Source organism: Prionailurus viverrinus, chromosome A1 (genome assembly GCF_022837055.1).
Source record: "Prionailurus viverrinus isolate Anna chromosome A1, UM_Priviv_1.0, whole genome shotgun sequence".
NCBI classification, from domain to species: domain Eukaryota; kingdom Metazoa; phylum Chordata; class Mammalia; order Carnivora; family Felidae; genus Prionailurus; species Prionailurus viverrinus.
In genome coordinates, this window is record NC_062561.1 from 94,736,852 (window position 1) to 94,741,741 (window position 4,890).

The 4,890-nt window shown below is 47.0% G+C and overlaps 1 long non-coding RNA gene across 1 annotated transcript; it reads left to right on the forward strand.

Moving 5' to 3' along the window:
• The first annotated feature begins 1,231 nt into the window (after window positions 1–1,231).
• LOC125169507 (uncharacterized) lies at window positions 1,232–4,172 on the forward strand. The gene is made up of 2 exons (XR_007153710.1): window positions 1,232–1,342; window positions 1,540–4,172. It is a non-coding gene; the product is annotated as an uncharacterized LOC125169507 (long non-coding RNA).
• The last annotated feature ends 718 nt before the right edge of the window (window positions 4,173–4,890 follow it).

Genomic DNA, 4,890 nt, shown 5'->3' on the forward strand with positions numbered 1-4,890 from the left:
CTCTAGGAAGTCAACATTTTACGATTTCACTCGCTCCCGGTCTCTCCCCTGAACCCAAGCCTGTCATCTCAGTAGATGCAGTGGCTTAGGTTTGGGCATGTCCTGCTTCATGCAGGACAGTCACCTTTTGACCACCAAGTTTTTCTGCACCTTTTTTTTTTTTTTTTTTTAACGTTTATTTATTTTTGGGACAGAGAGAGACAGAGCATGAACGGGGGAGGGGCAGAGAGAGAGGGAGACACAGAATCGGAAACAGGCTCCAGGCTCTGAGCCATCAGTCCAGAGCCTGACGCGGGGCTCGAACTCACGGACCGCGAGATCGTGACCTGGCTGAAGTCGGACGCTTAACCGACTGCGCCACCCAGGCGCCCCATTTTTTTTTTTTTTAATTTTTTTTTTTTTTTCTACACCTTTGAGGTGGAGGTAATCTTGTCTCTCTAACCCCCAGGCCCACAGCAGTTTCATTTCTCCAGATGAGTGACACTTCTCAGATGAGTGACACTTCTTTTAAGGGCAAAACTACCCTGTTAGCTGAAATAGTTTGAAGAGGAAAAAATTATGCAAAAACTGGCATACTTTGATGTCAGCTTTTTCAAGGAATAATAATGATAAAAAAGTAAAAGAAAAGACTGATGGAAACTACAGCAGAACACTAGAATTATTTGTCCAAGCATGGTAAGATTTGGGATATTATTTCTAAGCATTTGTTTCCTAAGTTATGTAATTTTCCACATTTTCTAAAATTAACATATATCAACAGTCAGAAAAAAAAATAAGGCAAAAATACTAAGAACCTCGCCAAAGTTATAGCATTAACATTTTGTAAACAAGATTAAAATGGTAGTAAACCATTTAAAGGTTTCCTGGCCAGAGTCTTGTGTGATAGACATTTCACTGCTCAACAGGATAGGACTAAAAAAAACTGGACATAGACACTTTTGGAATATGATTGTGCATATGTTTTAGCTTCTTCTCGTTTTAGAGATAATATGTGTGCACTTCAGAAATTTTGGGACACAGAGAACAGTACCAGAAAAGAATAAGCATCGCCCTAACGCACACACACCATGGATCTGTCCTCCCTAACTGTGCAAGGACCGGCCACGCCTTCAGGATCCCCGAGGCCACGCCCCCTGCCCCCTCCCAGCCAATGGCTGAGCTAATCGAAGCGGGGGGGGGGGGGGGAGGTGCTAGAGTCAGGTCCCCTTTACCTGACGCAAGACTCCCCTAACTGACAAGAATATTCATTTACTGTATCGTCTGAAGTGAGCTGGACCTTCTGGACATCTCACAGAACATCACCCTGATCCATTACGTCGATGACATCGTGCTGAGTGGACAGGTTAATAAAGTGGCGACTAATATGCTAGAAGCCTTGGGAAGACAACTACGCTCCACGGGGCGGGGGTCACGCCCCGGGAGACTCAGAAACCTACTACTGGAGTAAATTTTTTCGAGGTTCTGTACTCCGGGGCTTGCCAAGACACCCTTTCCAAAGTAAAAGACAAATTTCTGAATCTTGCATTCCCTGCTTTACAGATGGAAGCATAACGCTTGGTGAGCCTTTTTGGGTCCTGAATGCAGCACGCTACACGTCTGGAAATACCTCTCTAGGTCCCTTACTGAGGGATATGTCAACCATGACTGGGGCCCAACCAAGAATGAGCTCTGCAGCAAATCTAGGCTGCTATGCAAGGGGCTCTTCTGTTGGGCCGTATGATTCAGGACACCCTATGGTGTCCATGACTTCAGGGATGGAAAAAGCTGCAGTGTGGCAAGGTCCGTGAGGGAATCACAGTGTGAGCCCTTGGAGCTCTGGAGCAAGGCCATGCCACCTGCAGAGCAGAATTATATGCCTTTTGAGAAATAGCTCCTGGCATGTTCCTGGGCCCCTGTGAGAGCTGGAGTGCTCGACCATAGGGCACTGAGTGACTCTGCATGCACAATTGCCCATTATGAAGTGGCTTTTGTTAGACACACCAAGTCATAATGTGGAATAGGCCCAGCGGAAGTCCACAGCAAGATAGAAATGGAATGTCTGGGATCGAGACCAAGCAGGACCAGAGGGCATGAGCAGGCAGCCCAAAACACCCATGTCACCCACCCTGGTTACACCGGTGCCCCTCCTTCACCTTGCACATAGGACCACTTATGTGAGAAACTCATACAAACAGAATGAAGAGGGAAGAAAAAGCCAGCCTTTGGGATGAGTTGGCTTGGTCTGAATCTAAGCTGAAAATGGATAGCAGCTGCATTTACAGCCACATTCAGAGCTGGACTTGAAAGACCTTAGAGACAAAAATCTTTCCAATGGGCAAAGCTGGGAGCAGTGCATCCTGTCATTGACTTTGTGTGGAAGAAAAAGTAGCCCAAGTTGGGAATATATAGATTCCTAGGTGCCAATGGGCTCCGTTTCAGAGGCCTGGAAGGGAAAACAAAACAAAACAAAACTGGAGCACTAGAGTCAAGGGGGTCTGGGGCAATATTAGCCAACCTTCATCACTGACCATCCCAGAATTGACACACTGTGCCCACTGAATGGAGTGGCCTAGACAAGGGCCGAGACAGAGGATGTGCATGAACTCAGCAGCATATATGCCCATTACCAAGACTGATTTAGGTACTTCCGCCTCTGAAGTTCCAACCTGCCAGCAACAGAGACCAAACTAAGTCCCCTAAATAGCACTGCTCTTTTAGGAGACCAACCTATAATTTTATGGCAAGTAAACTAGGCCGGTCCCCTTCTTTGCTAGAAGAGCCAGCCAGTAGTTATCTTCAACAGGGAAAACAACTATTTGGGCTATGGGTTTGTTTTTCTTGCTCACAGAGCTTCAGCCAACACTACTATCTAGGAACTCACAGAATGCCTGATTTACAAGCATAAAATCTCATACAACACAGCACCCAACCAGGGGACCCATTTCACCGCAAAGGAGATATGGAAGTGGGCTCATGACCATGGGATCTATGCATTACATCATCTACAGCACCATCCAAGAGAAGTGGCTTTTCACTGGTGGCCTTCCAAAGGTGCAAATGAGGTGCCACCTTGCTGACAGTACTCTGCAAAATGGGGTGCCTTCCTTTGGGATGCACTATAGACACTAAATCAGAGAACTTTATATGGTGATGTGTCTTCTATAGGAAACAGAAGCATCTGAGACCCAAGGGATGGAAACAAGAGAGGCTTCACTTGTCATCACTGTCTGTGACCACCGAGAGACTTGGTGCTTCTTGGGCAACTCTGTGATCATGGATGGTAAAGTCCTGGTACCCAATGGGGTACATTCTTACCAGGGTACACAGCAAGGGTCCCATTGAACTATATGCTATGGCTACTGCCAGGGAACTGTGGACTCCTTATAACCATGTTCCAGCAGGTGAAAAGAGTCACCATCATGGCAGGGATAATGGACCCTTACCAGCAGAAGCAGACTGCCCGTCTCATGCTCTTACAGGAGAGCAGGGCAGAATAATGTGCAAGTCCAAGTAATCCACTTAGGTATTTCTTGGCAGACGTTGCCCAGATGAAGCAGTGAACGGACGTGTAGCAAATGCAACCCAAAATGGGTATAATTACCAAGGCCTCAGACCCTGTAAGAATGAGGGTTTGGGTCACAGCACCAAGTAAGTCATCAAGACTTTCCCTCAGGAAGACTTTCCCTCAGGAAGAGAGGTCCACAGTTCCTTGAATATGTGGAGCAAAGGATCTGAGCAGCACAAGGGGTGGACTGGGGAACTCATGAAGGTGCAATGCTCAGATCTTCCTTCATGAAAACCTGCTGTCCAAGCCGGGTCAATGCTCTACCCAGGATGCCTGAGCCAGTGAGTGGGCATGGTGGGGGTACTGAAGGTGGTCCACTTCTGCCTGACGCAGGACTCATCCAATGAGCAACCTTCTACTCCAGGGTTGCCTGGCTTTCTCAGAGCTGTAACGCAGACTAAAACTCTTCCACCCAATCTTCCTTCCCTGCCCCTTTCACAGGTGTTGGACCCGCATCTCAGGCTGAAGTCTCTCCCTGTGTATTCCGCCTCCCTCACCCTTTTATCCATTGCAGGCATTTCTCCCAACAAATCTCTTGAATTTCTAATTCCATCTGGCATCTGCTCCCCAGAGGACTTGAACTGACATATTGGTGTACAAGAATAAACACGCTCAATACTGTGAAGTATTTGCTTTGAGTGATAAAGTATTGTTTATTTGGGGGGCCACACTCTCTACCAAATGAATGCCTATATAGGAGGGATTCCCAATTCTACAAGCTGTTCGGGCTAGGGCACATAAAACCACCCTGATATAATTCCACTGATACTACTGGCCGAGGAATCAGTTTCCACATTTGCCCTAGCTCTGTGGCCAGCACCCCATATTTAATATTTTAGGGTACATTTTTTCATACTTCTAACATTTGGGTCTCTATTATCACAATATCTGAAATATTGGACCAGAGTCTACATCTAAAGTTGATTTTGCATTGGGGAGCCTGGGTGGCTCCATCAGTTGAACGATCAACTTCAGCTCAGGTCATGATCTCACATTCCATAAGTTCGAGCCCTGCATCGGTTTCTGTGCTGACAGCTTAGAGCCTGGAGCCTGCTTCAGATTCTGTATCTCCCTCTCTCTCTGCCCCTCCCCTGCTCATGCTCTGTCTCTATCTCAAAGATAAATAAAGACATTAAAAAAAATTTTTTTAAGTTGATTTTGCATTGGGGCGCCTGGGTGGCTCAGTCGGTTAAGCGTCTGACTTCAGCTTAGGTCATGATCTCACAGTTCCTGGTTCAAGCCCCGCGTTGGGCTCTGTGCTGACAGCTCAGAGCATGGAGCCTGCTTCAGATTCTGTGTCTCCCTCTCTCTCTCTCTGCCCCTCCCCAGCTCATGCTCTGTCTCTG